The 19,952-nt window shown below is 38.1% G+C and overlaps 1 long non-coding RNA gene across 1 annotated transcript; it reads left to right on the forward strand.

Moving 5' to 3' along the window:
• The first annotated feature begins 11,558 nt into the window (after positions 1–11,558).
• LOC148044485 (uncharacterized) lies at positions 11,559–12,899 on the forward strand. Its single transcript, XR_015697587.1, has 2 exons — positions 11,559–11,616; positions 12,133–12,899. It is a non-coding gene; the product is annotated as an uncharacterized LOC148044485 (long non-coding RNA).
• Positions 12,900–19,952: the final 7,053 nt, after the last annotated feature.

The raw sequence follows: 19,952 nt of genomic DNA on the forward strand, positions 1-19,952 counted from the left end.
AACTTAGCAGAGATGGCTAAAATATCAGCATATCTTAAGGATCACTCAGATGAGAAATATAAACTGGAGTGGAGAAGATGGATTGACTATATTCAAAATAAATACGGGACTAAGAAATTCCAGATAGCTTATGACTGAAAAAGCGAGGAACGATATAATCTGTTTATCTTAACAAAAGAGGAGTTAAAGCACAAATGAAAGATGATACTAAATTTCTTTTAGTTTATTTTAGAATATGATTGTTAAAGATGTATACCCTGTATTTGCTCTGGGAAGTCAGGGGGGGGGGAGAGATTGGGAGGGGATGGATTCGGGTGGGGAGGGTGGGGGAGGGGAGGTAAATATTTCTAAAAGCTTTTTAAAATTTTCAATTTAAAAAAAAAGAAATACATTAAGCCTGTGAAGATAAATATGCTTAAGAGTATATTCTTTTCTGAAAGTCTTCACTGCTGCTAATGTTACGATTTTAAGTAAGAATGCATGGCTCTTGTTGGTATAACCAACGTCCATAGGTTTGGTATCTGTGATTTAATTTATAATACAAGTAATAATAAAAGCATTTATATAAGATGGGAACTATCTGGGAATATCAGGGCTGTTCACTAAGCTGGGAAGTTGAAAAAATATTGTACAACAAGACAGTGTCACACAATGTATACAACACTGCCAAACAAAATTATATGGTAGCAATCACTACCAGTTGGCTCTGCTTGAAGGGCATCTTTACATTTTACCTCTGAATATTCATTTGAATATAGCATTTGAAATATATTATTTTCAACGTTCTTAACGAATTACAGTGCATATTGTTTTAAGTCATTCAGGTTTCATTGTCAATAGGACAATTACATCTTAAATTGAGAGTTGTGTTTTATTAATGCAACTTCTTAGCCAGTCAATTACCAGGGCCAACTAGAGGAGGAAGAATGAAACAGAACTTTTCAAATACTTGAAGGATTTGTCACTGGGGGGAAAAAAATTGATTCTGTTTTGTGTCAACAGAGTGTATTTATTAGTCAATTACTATATATAACAAATTGCAAAAATAGAAGTGAGTGCAAATGGGTTCAAACACAGAATCGAAGATACAATATGTAGGAAAAGCTCCTTGTAAAACAGGCTTGGATAGAACTGGTGAATTCACTTCCCTCAAGTGTCTGTCTGTAGTGGCATGCTTTCATGTGGGAGGAACAGTTATGCCAAGATGATTATGTGAAATTGTAACAATGAGGGAAAAGTCTAAAATAATCTTCTGCAAGACAGTAAAAAGTAAGGGAGAAGACCTTGGCAGAAGTATGCAACAACGAAGCAAAGTGTGTTGTTACCTAGACAAAGAAAGATGAAACTTTAAATCTTCAGATTCAAGGTTGTATTTGGAAGTGCAGACAAACACTTCCCTGATTCACTGGGGTATAAGAAGGAAGGGAAGTAAAGTACAATCAGACTTGCAAGATTGTGTTATTATAGTTTGTCTCAATATAGCAAAATGTAATTCTAGTCTTCCTGTGGAGTAGATTTTTTGGTCTGGTCTACCTAATAGTGTTGATAAAAACTGCCTTGAAAGATAATTTTTTGAACAGAAGAAACTTCTGGGATGGAAAGCAAAATGTTTACAAAGGAAAAAACAAGGAAGTCTAGTTGCCTTTTGGAAAAACATCTTTAAGATGATTCAGGTTTAGCATATAAGGAGAATTTACCAAGAGGAATAAAGAACCAGTTTAGTGTAGAATTAAGGTGCTGTGAGTTCTAGTTCTACATTAGGCATGAAAACCATCTGGGTGATTCTCTCTCAGCCCAACCCACCTCACAGGAATGGCTTTGTGGGGAAAATAAGAGAAGGAACAAGTATTAGTTATGTTTGTTGCCTTGAGTTACTTGTGATGTAAAAAGATGGGATGAATTTTTTTAAAAAAATGAAAAAGGACAAATAAGCAAAAGTAACTAGAAATTCAGGCAAAATAATTTTACTGAGCAGTATTATTACCTCAGTAATGGATGACAAATAGATTGAGACTGAATAATCCATAGTATGGAGGTACTATGGATTGCCTCATCATTCGTGATTTTGACAATCCTGGGTAAGATTGCATTTTTATTGCATTCGCTGGCTGGGGAATTCTGGGAGTTGAAGTCCAGACATCTTCAAGTGGCCAAGGTTGAGAAACACTGATCTAGACATACTTATTGTTCCATCTTCTTAGGAGATACTCAAGTAACCCTATAGCTGAGAGTACCTTTTCCCAGTTCTGGTTATTCCTCGACAAGAGTAGTGCTTGCTTTGCAGACCATCTTGCTTCCAGCAAATCCATGCATATCCTCTCCTTTTCCCATGAGTTCTATTCAACCACAACGACCTTGGTTTCCCCCTTCCTCTCAACCCATTCAGTCTTGCTCCACATATTTGTTTTGCAATTCAATCATCATCCAACCTTTCTGCATTTTCCCACGCATGTCCAACAAATAATAAATACTGATTGGGGGAGCATGAAATTATGAAAGATTTAGAAATCAGAGAGGATTTCCCTGTTTCATTAAACCCACCAAAGTTTTTTCAAATATTTCTGTACAATGAAGACAGCTCTAGAAGAGTACAAGAGACAGTTCAAGGAAATGTTAAATAAAACGTAGCATTATTTACTTGCCTCTTACCTGAGCGTTATCTACATTCCCAACCTAATCCAGCAGATAGACATAGTCATGGCGGTATCCCTGAAATGCTTCTCAGTCACATCAGAATAATTGATTTAAGATAGTTGGGATGGGCATACCCTCATTATCCACCCATCTTCTTCAGAAATTTTTTTCTTATCATTCATAGGAATTTAAGAAAGATTTTTATTTGAGCACAGTATAAGCCATCTTAAAATAGTGTCAGCATTGTTTGTATTGGGACTTTTGATTGATTTTATACACTGGGTGGCTCCTTCTTTGCTTTAACAACTTCTCACAGTTTTATTAGAACAGGAGATAGTGTGATCATGACATCACAGGTATGTGCTTGTAGTACATGAAGCTATATAACCAGGCACTGTCCTGATAACTTGCATAGATAAAACGAATTCAGCTGAAAGGGACAATAAAGACTAAGTCGATGGAGGTTTTCTCTTAGGGCAGCTATCTTTCTATTTTATGTTTCAGATTATGCTGTATCATTCATTTGTTTGTGCCCTCATCCACACATGCCATGATAGCTTGTTCTAAAATCCTCTAATCTGTATGCTCCCTCTTACGTTTTTCTGTCACTTTTGGATTTCTTGTTATTTATGCTAGCATACAGTTATTTACCCCATTTCCTTCACATTATGGTCCAATGAATTTTAAGGCAACGATAAAGAGAGAAAGCATTGTGTTTTCTAGAGTCTCCCCTTACTGGCTTAATTGAGTAACATTTATATTACAAGATATAGCTTATGAAGGTTATAATTTTCCTATCATCTAAATTGCAGGCTAAAATTGTGTTAAGAAAGGATTGTAGAGAATAAACTGCTGCTTTCAAAATGAGTCTTGTTCACTGACAGCATAACTGGAAAATGATTAGCAAAAATGGGATGGTTCTTATATCTAGCATTTGCCAATTGTAGTATGGATTTCTAATTGCAATCCATTTGATAATGTGTACATTATAATTTTGAAGAGCAAATGACCACAGTTCATGAATATGAGGAAATAATATATGGTAGTAGCTAAATACAGGATCCAATCCATTCTGCCAGAAGCATTAAATATTATGAGAATATAGCAGAAACAGATTAAAATATATATTTATTCTTTTTCAGAATTTCTAAGTTGGTCCCAGAATTAACAAGGAAGGCGATTTAATGTTTAAGTTACAAATTCTTTATCTCATTCTCAAGTGACCATTTACTCTTCATCACTAAGACAACAGGCATATTCACCTGGACTCTGCACCTGAACTGTAGGATCTTATTCCCAGGATTTATGGCAATCCTTTTGGTTGTGTCCTCACCACAACATTAACCCAACTATTTAAAGACCTAAAGAGCTAAAGAGCACCAATTTATTGTTGTGATTTGTGTTTTACCATATTCTGAAAACCCTGTCTGTTTGGTAGTGGGTGGTGTAATCAGAGATGGTATTCTGCCGGTTCGCCCCAATTCAGGTGAACTGGTAGCGGCGGCAGCGAGAGGCTCCACCAACCTACCCAGATGTCATCACGGGCGCTCTGCACATGCGCAGAGGCATTACACGTGAGTGAAGTGAGCACGCACGCACACATGCTCCCAGTTCCAAACAAGTAGCAAAGTAAGAGAAAACCATTACTGGGTGTAATGTATTTGGGGTGTGGTGGGGCAATCAGGGGTACCATGTAAGATTTTTGCTAAGTTTGCAGGGGGAGGGTTATCTTTGTTAAGAAAAGTTGACCTGTAATAATGGAATGACATTAGACAAGTTGACAAAAATTAGAAAGGAAGGAAATGGAGAAGGAGTATTTGAAGAGGGAAAAAAGAGGAGCAGGAAAAGGGGGTGGATTTTGGAGATGAGAGGAACTCAGGAGAAGGGAAGGTTTTATCTATATGGTTAGACTTCAATTATGAAACACATTTTTATAAAGCAAGTTATTGTCATTTCTTAAAGCCAAAAAAATTCAAATCAACTGATCTGGAAGGCTGCAGACTTCTAGTCTACTATGCATTATGAATACAGTGGACTCACCTGTTATAGGAAACAACTCAACTGTGGTCCCAGACTGTTGGGGTCAAATCCAGGCCCAATATAACAAAAATTATTCACCATTGCAAACAAATACAGAGGTTATACATTCATCTTTCAGGTCAAAAAACAGAGAACAAGCTCATATTTATATTTGTAGAGAACAGATAGAATGATCAATAAACACATGCAAATCAAAAGCAAGTCAGTAGGCATTTTAAGGACAAAAATTGATTGAAACATTTTAGTTGATTTAAAAAAAAACATCATTCAGAAAAAGGCCACTCAGAATCACTTTATCAGTGAGAGGGGTACCTTATAAATTTAATAAATAATAAAAATAGTTCTCCGTTAACTATTTGTGCTTTCTGAGAAATATAAATTGATAGTACCCATTTAATAAGATCTTCAAGGTTCATATGTTTCAGAACTCTAAACAACAGAATCCAATTCAAATTATCAGAGGCCTTCTCTGCATTTAAAAATACTACTGCAACTTATTTTTCATTACTTTGTTCAAAATACTCCAAAATATTCAGAACGTTTATATGGTTTTTCATAATTTGGGATGGATTTTATCATTAAAATGGGGGAGGGGGGCGGTCACTGCTCTAAGCTAACATTTATCTTAATAAGTAAACATGTTAAGCCCATCCTCATAGTGGTGGGTGGTGCAGTGGTTAAATGCAGCACTGCAGGCTACTTCAGCTGACTGCAGTTCAGCAGTTCGGCTGTTCAAATCTCACCGGCTCAGGGTTGACTCAGCCTTCCATCCTTCCGAGGTGGGTAAAATGAGGACCCGGATTGTTGGGGGCAATATGCTGACTCTGTAAACCGCTTAGAAAGGGCTGAAAGCCCTATGAAGCAGTATATAAGTCTAACTGCTATTGCTATTGCTATTGTTTTTTTAATTGGAATCTTAAATAACACATCCTATGCATGGAGAGCCATTTGGAATGTATAAAACCTGGAATTGAACAGTATGAGGTAGAATCAGGCTTATATGTTCATCTATCAGTTTTCTGTTGTGTGAACACATATCATTAAATTCATGAGTGTAACTGTGTGTGTTAACTATACTTTTTAATGCTTAAATCTGCCCTAACAAATGTTTCAAAAAACATCTCTGAAAGGTTTGACACCTCTGTCAAAATTCAAAATTTTGATTTTGCTATCAGAACTTGCATATAAAAAATCACCCCACACTGAATAGCATCTTTAATTATTCAGTTCTTTAAATTGTCATCTGACATAATGTATTATAATTCATTTTTTTTAAAGTAACATACAAATGCTTAAATTTGCCTATGAAAAATAGCAAATAACTGTTTATCTGCACCTTTTTCAAACTTTTGTAGGATTTTCTACGCAATCCGGCAGCAGTGCTGTCAAAGAAATAAACCTGTGGTGAAGAAAGCAATTTCCTGGCCTAGGGTATCATTTGTCTCTTATTTAAACAAAAGGGGAAAAAAAGTTTCAAGGATCAAATATTTTCATTTAAGGTGTGACTAATGAATGGTTTAAGTTTGGGGTTAAGACAAATTATTAATCAGGGACCAAAGTCCTCCTCATTTTCTCTTTTGCTCTGGTAGATTACCTGAAAAGATAATAAATTAGTGAGTATTACAGGTGCTTTTCTATTTTAAGAGAAGGTAGTGAACTTTCATTTATTACCATCCAATACATGTTGCTGAAAGTCAAATCTCTCTGTTTTTTTGCTCGCTGTTAGTGCAGACCATGAGGCAATCAAGCCATAAGGGTCATTTTCTGCATGAGCTAACCTTTTCCTCTGCTATAGTTTGAAGCTTTGTTGACAATAAGATGCTCAGTGGGAACATTAAATTAACACTCCATATTCGTGCCTGTAAATTTACTGACAGGCTGAGGAAAAGTCAGGGAAAACAAACACTTCATCATTTCTGCTTCATTTAGCCTGTGAAGGGGAGCACTCTCACCTGCAGTGAAGAGAGGTCAGGGCAGATGGGGATAATTTTAATCTGACTCTCAGCCGAGTCTTTAGTTGTAGTGGATTGTGTTACATTCTCTGCTTAAAGTACAGATGAGAGGGAGATGAATGCAAGAAAAATTATCCTAAGTATTAGATGAAATGAATCAGGGAGAGTTTGCTCTAGATAGTAATGTGAAACAAAAGAAGGGCTGTGCAAAGCGACTAAAAATAGGAACAGTTTAAATATTAATTTGTATTGGTGTACTTTCCACCAGCAAAACATTAAGCAAAAACCCTTAAAATAAAATGCACCCTTTATGTAAATAGAACAGTGCATAATTATTTTCTATGTTCCATTTTTTATTTTAATTAAGTACAGTAGTGTGCATGTCTTTTAGAAAGAGGATAAGATAGTTATCTGCAAAAGCTGCTTTGTAAAGTAAATTATTTTTAAAGCATTGCAGACTCGTACAGTTAAAATTGAAATTGTTGAAAACAATTTCCTATCATATATACATAGTTCATATGTCCAAACAGAACAAAACATCTATATGCATATAGAAGAATTGATCGGCACATGGAGGTCAGGAACCAGTATTATCCTTAGGGCTACCATATCTGATGACCACTAGAGCGGGGGTAGCCAACCATTTTATATCTACTGCCCACTTTTGTATCTCTGTAAAATTTTCTAACCGCCCACCGGTTCTACAGTAATGGTGATTTATAAAGTAGGGAAGTCAATTAAATTTGAAAAAGGGAAGTACTTCAGTATCGGACAAAACCCGTACCGCCCACCATGAAAGCTGGAATGCCCACTAGTGGGCGGTAGGGACCAGGTTGACTACCACTGCACTAGAGGATCACAGAGTCTACTTTTTCCTCTGCCATCTACTGGTCACCTAGAGTTTTGCAGCTCTAGTATATGTTCTGCACAGTGGTGGGTTTCAAAAATTGTTCGAACCTACTCTGTGGGTGTGGCCTCCTTTGTGGGAGTGGCTCACTGCCCATGTGAGCGGATGGGAGTGGCTTGCCACCCATGTGACCGGATATGAAGGTGCCGACGACACTTGTCAGAACCACCTTAAATTACCTCACACACAGCACTGGCATGCATAAGAATAGGATGTAAACTTGTTTTTTAAAAGGCATCTTTGGTTTGCGTTAAAACAACTTCAACACACGCAATGTTCTGATTGCACCACAAACGCAGTAGTCATCCTTACCTTTCACAGAGGCACTGAGTTTTACAAATATGAGCATGATAGTGTAGAATAATCATATCCAAGGACCAGTGGTGGGTTTCAAAAAAGTTTGGAACCTCTTCTGTAGGTGGGGCCTGCTTTCCGGGTCCACTGGTGGAACCTCTTCTAACCGGTTCGGTAGATTTGACGAACCAGTTCTACCGAATAGGTGCGAACTGGTAGGAACCCACCTCTGGTTCTGCATGAGTTCGAATGGATGGGTTCTTGTATATGAAAATTGTATAAGATTAGTAACAAGATGTAAGTGTTCCAAGGTTTGTTCTTCAGTGCATCTCAGTACTTACATTCAATAGTCTGTGTACAAGCCATTGAACAGCTCCCTGGCGGAGACATCCACAGCACTGGAGTACTTCATCAAAAATGATGACAGCAGCATTGATTGCCCCATCTCAAGGCAAGCCCTGCCTCTTTTATCGATGCATGCAACTGCATATCATCCATACAGGAGAAACAGTGCAAAGACCTAGCTCTGCTTTCTTCATAAGGATAGTTAAGTTTTCTTAGATTATTCAAATATATTATGTAAATGAGGGACAAATGGACCCAAGAAAGGGGTTCTCCCAAAGCAAATGAAACTATTTAGCAATGCTAAATAATGCCCTTGAAAACTCTTGGGCAAATAAAAACAGAGATAGATCACTCAGTCAGCTTTGCTGAGGGGGAAAAAAAAATCTCCTTATCAGGTTTTCTTTTTCCTAAACTGAAATCATTCCAGCTGTTTTTTTCCACCTTGATGTTCTTTGTTCCTTTTCCATAAAGTCTTTAAATGATACACTTGGATTAACTTCCCATACTACAGGTAAGTCTCTTTGTTTTGTACCTAAAGGATAGGGTTAAAATGCCTTAAATGAACAAATTAAATAATTATTATAATTTTTTTTACCTCACTCCCAGCACCGCAATTTCTCACTGCAATTTTTCAGGGGGCAGCCAATGAAAATCGGGGTGGGGGAGTGGGAGGGAGGAGATTTGCACTGAGCCTCAGTCATTACAAAACAAAAAACCCCAAAACCAAAATAAATCAAAGAACCACATCAAAATCTAGGACCATATCTTGTATAGTGAGAGCCACAGTTTACCCATGTATGTGTGAACAAGTAGTTTGTTTAAAATATGTTTGTGCCTCCCAAATAACTCCCCCCCCCAAGTTATAACGTTTTCTTGAAAAGAATTGCACAAAATAAAAAAGCAGAATGAATGAATACAATAAAATATAATGGTTGTAATTCTGTGGGAAGTTATCATCCAGCCCTCTCCCAGAAAAATGAAATATCCTAGGAAATATTGAAAAGGCAGAATATTTTTCTGGATGTGAAAAGAAACATGTTTTAAAAGACAGAATAGTTGCCTATAGCTTTCTGCCCACCCCCAGCTAATGGGCCATTAAGATGGCCAGGCTAGCCCACTTTACATAATAAAGACTTCTCCTCACTACAGCTGTAGGGGGAAGGGATATTACTCAACTCTCCACATGGCATCTGAGAACTCATCTATACCTGGATTCATCACAGCCTAGAGAGTAGCCCAGAAAAATGAAATATCCTAGGAAATATTGAAAAGGCAGAATATTTCTCTGGATATGAAAAGAAAGAAACATGTTTTTAAAAGACAGAATAGTTGCCTGTAGCTTCCTGCCCACCCCCACTGTTAATGGGCCATTAAGAAGGCCAAGCTAGTCCCTTTTACATAATAAAGACTTCTCCACTGCAGCCCCAGGGGGGATGGGAGTAAAGGCATGATAATATTGGCCCTTTACTCAACTGACCATATGGCATCTGAGAACTCAACTAAACCTGGATTCAAAACACAGCCCAGAGAGTTGCCCCTGCATGGCCCCATGGGAGTCTGGCAACTAATCAGAATACATTTCTTACACAGGAACAGGAAAGAGAGAGGTGGGACTGAACAGGTTATAAAAAGCCTAGCAAGCCCCTCCCTCAGCCCTTCTCTTCTTCTCCACCCAACATTGAAGCATGTGATCACCTTTTCTGTTCAGGGCTCAAGCCATGTGGTCCTGTCCACCAATAAACCATCTTTCCAAGCAGCCTCCATGTCTCCAGTGTCTTTTTCCCCATTTGGAGCCGAACCCAGAAGGACATTTCTTTCATCAGTACAATAGCAATAATGTGAGTGGGTGATGCTGGCAAATTGCTCTGCTGATCTTCCTTGAATTTCTGTCGAAGAAGGGTGATTCTAGCTCACTAGAACGAATTTAAAACTAAACTAAACTTTAAAGTTTTTAAATTTTAAAACATTTTCAAAATGTTTATGAAATTCCCCTGATTACATAAATATCCAAATTAGCATGTTTTGAAGTAGCATTTCATTTATTTATTTTTACGAATGGTACTGGAAAGTTTCCCTTGTTGTTCACTACTGCAATTCAATCATAACTGTTGAAGACTGCTGTCTGACAGCCTGTTCATATGCCTGGAATATAAGTGAGCAAAGGAAACCCTGATTATTTTGCTGTTTCAAGTACTGTAAATGTGTGCTGTTTTCCTTGTAGGGATGGTTTAGGGCAGTGGTTCCCAAATTTGGCAACTTTAAGACTTGTGGACTTCAACTGCCAGAATTCTGCTGCTCCAGCTCTGCTGGCTGGAGAATTCTGGGAGTTGAAGTCCACAAGTCTTAAAGTTGCCAAGTTTGGGAACCACTGGTTTAGGAGAATGCTATGACTGAAAATGCACACACAGAAAAGGAGCAACTTTTTTTTAATAGCAACCCTATTGTCCAGCCCTTTTTAAAAAAAAACAAGGAACCTTAGGCATGGTCGCGGAAGAATAGCATCATCTAATCTTGCACTATATCCGATGTGTTTCTGTTTGTTTACGTTGAACTCTTCCAGAAGGCTAGTGAATTGAGCAGGAGTTTTTGCTGGCTTTCGACTGTGTGGGAGAGCAGTGGGCGAGGTGGGAGTGCGGAGCTAAAAGAACCTCCCAGGTGGTCCCAGAAAGTAGACACAGTGTGTCAGCTCAGCTGAAAAGCTTTTGCAATTTGTTGGCGGGAGCCAAAGCCTGGAGGAGGGGATAAGACAGGGGTGGGGGGGTGGCGGCACTGCAATAGCTATTGAGGATCCAGACATCTCTGTGTCCGGCTTGGTTTACTACAATCAGAGCAGTGATTAGACTTCTTTTGATCGCAGGTTTAGCTTTCAGCCTATCAAGGGAATTGGAGGAAGGGGAGGGGGTTGGGGTTGGGATACATATTAATGTCTTGGGCCCACATAATTTCCCAGGGGGTCATGGGGTCAGGTTTGTATTTAGTTAGCATTAATGATCTCGTTAGGGATCTGAATGGACCACCGTCCAAGCTCTTTCAGGGATCTGAGCGTATCTGGCCTTCACCTTTCTTTCCCTTCGTTGTGTGGGCTTGCACGGGGCATGAACTGTGATTAATAGACTTCCAGTGCTTAATAATTTGCAAAACAGAATTAAACAAGGAACACAGAGTACAATTGAGATTGGACACAGCAGGGACAAGAGGTTGTTGTAAACAGAACCAGTGCAATCCAAGTGCATGGAATGAAGTAAGATGCTTGCATACAATGTCACAGCTGGCAACTGGCTGGAGGCCAGTCCTGAGTGTAAACTCCATAGCTATGCCCAGGTGGTCGGGCTGAGGCTTGTCCTTTTAACTTGGGAAGCTTTATAAAGAGAGGAAGGAGAGAGGGAGGGAGGAAAGAAGCACGGAAGGAGGAACGGACGACTGCAGTGGGAAAGCAAGCAAGAGGTAACCATTGAATAAGGGGGGAAAAAAGAAAGAGATTAAGAAGCTCAGAAAGTGACAAGCAGATAATGGAAACCACTTTCAATAGTAGTAATCCTTGACATACAAGGACAAATATGAATATTTTTGTTCTTGAATTTAGATTAACTTTCAGCTCAGGGGTAAAACTGGAATTTATTTCGTGTGTTTGTATCTTTTGGTCTACCACACAAAATGAGAGCCTTCTTGTTCACTACTAGTGACCTTGGAGAAGTGGTACTTCAAAGATAATTTGAGGGAGACAATATGGGTTCAGAGGCAAATAAGATACAGATACCGAGTGATCACTTTTAAAGGGATCTGTGCTGTTTTTTCCCCTCTGAATCATATTGGTACAGATATCCAGTATTCTTCTGATGTAGACATGTCATCCTGATTAAGTAATGCAGAACTGATACTGCCATACCTTTCGAGAACAATTGGGCTTCATGGAAATATGCTTGATGAAATAACTTGATTCAATATTCATTTTCATTGCAGATGGAATCAAGTATTATATATGCAGAAGAAGAGGAAGAATCCAAAGGACAATGAAATTCATCTAGCAGGGATTTCTCATCCATAATGAACGGGAGCTGCACAACACCCCTACTATCCAAATCCGAGGTGGAAGACTTGTGGTTTCTGGAAGTGTCAGTAAGCAAGGCCTCTGGTCAAGGAAAATGGGAGTCCTAAACCAACAACATCTGGAGGGGCCATTAGTTTCACATCCCTAGTCGATATGAATTGGAAGTGCACTTGGATATTCTGCACAACTGCCATTCATTTGACTGAGCCTTGCACATACCTTCCCAGTGGATGGTGCCTAAATGCATGTCAAACAATTATGCATATTTGATCCCCTTTGAAATCCGCTGGATTTGGGTGTGCACATGCAAATGCCAGAGTGTGTTATGAATTAACTATGGCAATTAAATCATATTATATAATGGAAAAGTAACATAATTTATTTACAAAAGAAAATATGATAAAGAAGCATATTTTACTCCAGGAGGGAATCGGGATTTCTGCACAAAATGTACGTAGTACACTTCCAGGAGAAAATGTTGGACTAAAATGTTTAAAGTAATTGTATAGGGACATATTTGAATAAATGTACATTTATTTTCATACCCATTGCTTTAAAACTGATTTATGTAGAAGTCTTGATACTGCAGAAAACAAACAACACTGAAGAGATTTGTTGCTATTTAATCTGCCTTACTGGAAGTCTTTCACCAAAAATAAATCAGTGACTTTTTCCTGGTTCTGTAACGTTTTCTTTCAACATAGAAATTTAAGCTGAATTAAACAGAAGACTTAGCTTTTTTTCCCCATTACATTATTTGCAAAAGCATATCAATAGGCCAAAACCAGGGAATTCTTCAGAATGTACAGGTAGTCCTCGAATTACAACTGGTCACTTAGCAACTTTTTGAAGTTATGATAGACATACTGTCATGTTATGATGAGCCAGATTCAAGGTTCTGACAGCTGCCCCTCCCCTGATGTTATGTGTGAAGTACCCGTGGTTCGTCCATGAGGCCAATGTTGAGAAAAGACACGGACACGAGCTTTCTCGGGATGGAGCGACCCAGATTGGGGGTCTGGGAGCCCCTTTTATTGAGATAGGACAAAGGCAGGAGGAGCAATCAGCAATCAGCATGTGATTTAAGACAGCCTGTCAAACTACAATTGCTAATCTACTGCTCAGGGAAGTTCTGTCTATATATGGTCAAATCCTGGGCGTCGTTGGGTAAGGCACATCTAGAGTGAACTATCAGGATGTTATGTTACGAACTATCAGGATGTTATGGAGTACTATCAGGATGTTATGTTCTTTAGGAGTTTGTTTTTTCCTATGTGGTTCAGCGTGGCTGTGCATGCCCTGTTATGCACTGAGCCATGGGTGACCCACACCTACACAAGGAGTTATATTACAACAGTTATGTGATTGAATTTTGGGCTTTCAGCAGCCAGCCTGCATTTATGGCCATTTGCAACATCCCACCGTCACGTGACCCATAATTTACAATGTTTTCATCAAGAACCAGGGTTTACTTCCATAATGTGTTTGCTTAATGGTATAGAAAAAGTCATAAAATTGGGCGTGGTCATGTGATGATCTGCTTAACAAGCATCACAACATATGCCTATAATGGGAGCCTCAATTATGGTCAGAAGTTGAGGACTAACTGTATGTGCCATCCTGAGTAAGAATCATAAGGAAACTAGAAATGTGCCAATCGCTGCCTTGCTTTTTCCAAATAATACTCCCAACCATGAGTAAGATAAAAAGAGAAATGTTACATTTTTGAATAGTAGCAAGAACAGATAGATATCCTGCTATGTTCATCCTGGAATCCTAATCTTTGGACAAAGCCGGTGAGAAAAAGATTTCCTTACATGGCTGAGGAGGAGTGAAAAAAAAGGAACCAGAGAGAGAGAGACAAGCAGCTACCTATAGCATTTGCTGATGTCATTTAGCCTTTTTGCAGTCATTTATTAGAGTTTTATTGATGTAATCCTTTATGTCCTCTGTTTTGTCCAGAAAGTATGACTGACAGCTTTATTTAGTGGGGATTTTTCTTTGACAGACATCCACAGAAGGCTTCTGTGCCTCTATTAAGGGATGTCAGGTTGTATGGGGGGAAAGCTTCATTGATTCCCTTTGCTCCCATTAAGCCACCTTGATTTGAGTGAGGGTCTAGGTGCGATAACAGGTATATGTTTTTGGCAGGTGCACCTTAGCTTGTCTGCTTATCCACCAGCTGGTGGCTCCTACAGACCTTTTTTCTCACAACAGCCAACATTACGACAGGTCTGGTAGTATATCTTTGCCACGTGCCAAATTTCTCTCTAATCCAGCTTTCAAGGGTAGCATAGCAGCATGTCATTTGGATAATTCTTTTTTTCTTTTTTTTTCCTGTTTATAAATGTTTATATTAAACACATAAACACGTCAACAGAAACAGACAAATAACTTAAAACAACATAGGAACAAGAAGTTCCATCGTATATCATACAGCAGTTCCATATCGGTTTCTTTGCAGTTAGTGTTTTCCCTTCTATACATTTCTATCTTGCATTCATGGTCCCCTTATTCGTTATCCATTTTTATGTACAATTCTATATTTATTTATACTTAGCTATTTATAACCAAATATTGTTTACCTATATTGTGCTTTATATTCTTACTGTCATTTATTCTCTTACATACAATTATAGGTATACATTCACATAGTTATTCTTTTTCTTTGCCATTCTTATATTATTATTATTCCATTTAAAAGGTTATCAGGTACAGTTTGGATTGCTTTGTTTACCATACCTAGCACCTGTTGTAACACCACCTTATTTTCTCTTTCTTTTCTTTTCTCCCTCCCTTCCTTCTCCCTTCCTTCCTCCTCTCCTTCCTCTTCTTTCTTCCCTTACCTCTCCCCTATTCGTACCCTCTCTGGATAATTCTTTTTTTCAATGACCACACATCTGCATGCATACTTTTATTTTTGATACAGTCTTGGCGGTCTAGTAGTTGATTTTTTTAAAAAATTCAATGTATATAATAGCAAAATGACTTAGGGCAGCCAACAGTCTGCTTACCCTACAAAATAATAGTTAAAACCAACAATAGAATAATAAAACACACCTGTGTGTTCATATATTCATATGACATTCATATATTTTACATTTACAATGGATTCATATGTCAGCCTGGCCAAATGCTTGCATTACAGAGTTGTTGTCAAATGAAGTTTGAAGTGGTTGACAAATGAGCATTTAAATTTAACACAAAAGACTAGTATTTGTGAGGTAATGTGATTTATTCCACAACATTTATTCTAAAGATCAGAGTTGTTGAATTTATAATATTATGGTTAATAGATATTCCACTATTATGAATCTTCCTTAAAAAAAGAAAAGAAAATATGGCTTGTATTTTTCCCCAGTTCGAGTCCAATGGAGTTGAGTGGCTAATAAATTCAAACAAATAATTAAAAAAAAACTCTGAACATTATGTAAATTAAAAGATAAGTAAGAAATGAACACAGACTCGTAACAGGTTTATATATAGCCAGTATAATTTCCATATTTTGTCAGACTCAAACATAACCACAAAAAAATTCTACTCCAATTTTCTTTTAAGTAATCTATAATAATTTCTGGAACTCTCTTGAATATACTTGATTTCTACCTGTGTTTTTATTTTATATAGTACTTAATATAAAGAAATATATTTATTTTAACTAACCTCTCTTGGGTCATTACAGAGTCCACTCATGTAACGTGTGAGGAATGATCTGATGAGAACAAATTTCCACCAAAGGAAAAGATCAGGTGTCTCTTGTCCTATAGTATCCAGTGAATTTCAGTTGTTGAGAGAAATTGGGTTTTATACTTTAGAGATTTAACGGTGTCATAGTGCTTCCACAAGGATTATACAACATTGCTAAACTATACTTTGTGAAATTCAACAACGTGATGCCACAGCATGCTAAGACAGGTTCTAGCATTGTCAGTTATTTTATAGTTCTGTGTTTTTTTATTTTATTTTACAAAACTGTTAAATAGCATGGTTGATAAATAGAGAACAAATAGACATCCATGTTTATAAGATAATTTTGCATAGCTACATTTTATCATCCTGCAAGAATTAAAATATGCCCTATGAGCCATAAATCATTATGCCAAGTCCAAACAGCCTTGCCACTTTGCACAAGATGTACAGTCTAAAATCCAGCAAGCACATTCATTTTTATTAATTCTTTTTTATTCAAGTCATGCCTTTCTACTAAAGCAGAATTCTGCTTTCATTCAGACAAAGGAGAATGACATTGGTCTACACTTGCAAAAGTAGTTTTATGTAGCTAATGTAGCATATGAACTTTTGGCTAAAAATTCTTTTTTATGGTATATCCAGGTAATGATTTTGATGACAAGGCAGCTTCTTGTTCTTTATAGCTGCATATTCAATTGCTGGTTTCATAGACATAGTCTATGGAGAAGGACTAGCAGAACCTGGGGTGGAGTTAAAAGAGTGATCAGCCTAGAATCTCTACCCAGCCACAGGTGGACTTAGTCCAACCCCCCCTTCAATTCTGTTGAGCCATATCTAATTCCAAGTGGGTGCTGTTAGTTGAGAAGATTCCTGTGCATATGCTTTGTTGCAATAAATTAGTTTAAATGGATCTCAGATGATGTTTCATGCCTGACACATATCCATTCACTTTCCTCGACAGCAATACAGAAATGGTTTGCCTTCTTCTAGATTGTGTGCCTGTTTTCAACTTCCCTCCCAAGCCTATGACCTTAGTGTTTTCGGGAGTGGGTGGGGGTGTATCTATCCAAATATTAACCAAATCCAGATAATATAACCAGCAATCATTGATAACCCTTAAATTTTGAGAGGGCAAAAACTGAAATTAGCCCAGGGATTTGTCTATATGTTGTCAAATAGATCTGAGTGTATCTTTTTGGGGAGAAGCTACAGGACAATTTTAATCTGCTGGTTCTTTACACCATTGACCTTTAAACTTAGGTAAACAGAAACATATATGCAGAACAAGGCAGATTTGTCTGTATGAAGCAAACAGACAGTGTCATATGTATTGCTGTACTACCCTTTTATATGGATTGAAACCCTGATCTATTAATATACCCTTCTAATCAGATATAGTGGTAAAATTGAGAATAATTATGTAGTCCATCAGATGAATCCTCAATTATTACACTGAGGCTTATTAAATTATTTTCTACTGCCATTTGACATCTCTGTATATGGTAAAATGTTAAGTATATTGTACTAGGAGTTTTAGTATAAAATTTTGATTCCTGGTTGATGTTTGATAATAAATTAATAAATATTACCTTTCTAATTTGCATTCTGAACAGTTGTCTGGGAATTGAAATACAGGCTTTCTACTAATTTTTTAAAATAGTTTTTAGCTAAACTGAATACTTTTTATTGCTTGTACATATTGATTTTATTACTATGTTGCTACTTTATATTTTTGGGTAAAGTGTTATGTAAACTGGGTTCGAAGGGATTATTGCGGTAAAAGATAATTTTAATAAAATTAAAATACATATTTTGTAAAGCACAAGTTCAAGGTATTAGAATAATAGATTTTCAGTACGCAATCACATAAAACACTAACCTAGTGATTTTGTTGATTGGCATGATGGGAGTCTTATTCCAACATATCTAAAGATAGTCCAGTTGGAGGAAGCCGGACAAACTTTAAAGAAGTAAAACGCCTAAGACGCTTGAACTAGATGAAAGCTCCCAGTTAAGTTTGATAAGAGCTCAGTAGGGTTGGGCCTGCTTCTACTTGAAAAAAAGAATCTACTGTGAAATCCCAGCCTGTAAACTGGAACTGGAAGATGAAAAGCCATCCTGGAAAACACCAATAACAAACGACTTCTACTACACACAACAGCAGCCAAAAAAAACCCCAAAACCCTCCATTTCAGAAACATAGTCTCCAGAAATTGAGTTTAACTTGAAGGAATCTTTACTTAAAGATTGTTGAAAGAGGTTTATGGTATTTCTAGGACTGTGTCCAATGTATTTCTCTTGGAGTTCTTTGTTTGTTGTTTGAGAGTTGTTCATTCATTCTGCCAAGGCCATATTTTTGATTTGGAAAAATTACAACACCTTACTTCTTGCAATCTTCTTCCAGATCATCCCTTCGCTCATATTTGGAGTATAGCCCTGGTTATTTCCAATGAATTTTTCTGCTTACAGTCATAAGGTGGGGCCTTTTGTATATTTCCTCTTTGAAAGCAATTACAAAAAGTTACATTCTGCAGCAATTGTTATGGTAATTAAATGTCTAAATGTCTGATTATTCTTTCATTTCAGTTCTATAACAGTAACATTTGGATACGATAATTGAGTGGAGTGAAACATTCCATAGGAAATAGAGTCCATAAGTCATCACCTTTATGAGCCAAGGTGGCGCAGTGGGTAGAGTGCAGTACTGCAGGCCACTTCAGCTGACTGCTATCTGCAGTTCGGCGGTTCAAATCTCACCGGCTCAGGGTTGACTCAGCCTTCCATCCTTCCGAGGTGGGTAAAATGAGGACCCAGATTGTGGGGGCAATATGCTGACTCTGTAAACCGCTTAGAGAGGGCTGAAAGCCCTATGAAGCAGTATATAAGTCTAACTGCTATTGCTATTGCTATGTGGATGGTGATTTGTCCAATTTCCTCCCATTCCTTCAAGGCATTATTGCTGAAAGGGAGATCTTTTTCCCTTTTATTCTTGACTCTGATTGTGCCTTATTAGCCTCTCTTTGAAGAGTTGGTAATCCAAGACTGCTTGTTGTCCCAAATGGCCTCTACAAGGTAATGGCCAAGTGCCACCTTAGTACCATGTTGCTCTGGCACTGAAGTGGGTGTTTCTGGAAGCAGGAGAAGGTCCCTTCCTTCCTGATCAGTGGAGGTTTGCCATCTGATCATGAAAAGCCCGACGATGCCTAAATTATACCGGCTATATTATTATGTCAAGTAAGAGGGGATTCAATGTTAAAGTGATCAAGATCTACATACAAACTGGAATGAGTTATATCTAACCCCAGTTTCAATTCACTGGGGGACTCTAAATGCTTTCATGACTATTTTTTAAATTTGAGCTTTAAAAATAAAACCAGATATGAATTGTGAGTACTGTGTATCTCTCAAATAACAATTAGGCTAATTGTTCTGATCCCCCTCGTCCCACACCAACACACTCCAACCCAAAAATTCTTTACGGAATTTATTAACAGACAGACAGGTCCTTGGCAGCCAACCAGCACAGATAAGCCTTGGCAGCAATCCAACACAGATAAGCCTTGGCAGCAATCCAGCCTGCCAAGCTCACAATACTGTTCTCCAACATTAGCTAATGTGTTGACTTCTGCAAAAGGGGTGTGTGCACAAGCATTTCTTTTATAGTCTGGAGAGGAGCCTAATTACCACCAGCTGAGTGCAATTACCTCCTGTAACTGCGCAACTGTTCCTTACGCCTATTAGGTGTCCAGGGCTGGGCATCCAGGAACAACTCACTGCTGACGTCAGGATCACACTCCCTTGTCTCGTCCCCACTGGTCCAAGGCTTAGGCACCTCCTGGTGGCCAACCAGCCTCTCTGTGCCCTGCTCAGAGTTGAAACCCTGTCCAGGGTCCTCCACATCCTCCAGAACCGACTCATAGGGCCCCTCGCTGTCAGAGTCTGGTGGCAGCTCCAACGGCTCCTGCTGGGCCACAACAGCTAATAATGCAAACATGTTCAGCCTAACAGGAACTTTCTTCCCTTCTGTGGAATGTTGTACTCC

This window comes from Thamnophis sirtalis, unplaced genomic scaffold (assembly GCF_051295495.1).
Source record: "Thamnophis sirtalis isolate CommonGarterSnake01/CBP01778 unplaced genomic scaffold, rThaSir2_p1.2 scaffold_8, whole genome shotgun sequence".
Classification (NCBI taxonomy): Eukaryota; Metazoa; Chordata; class Lepidosauria; order Squamata; family Natricidae; genus Thamnophis; species Thamnophis sirtalis.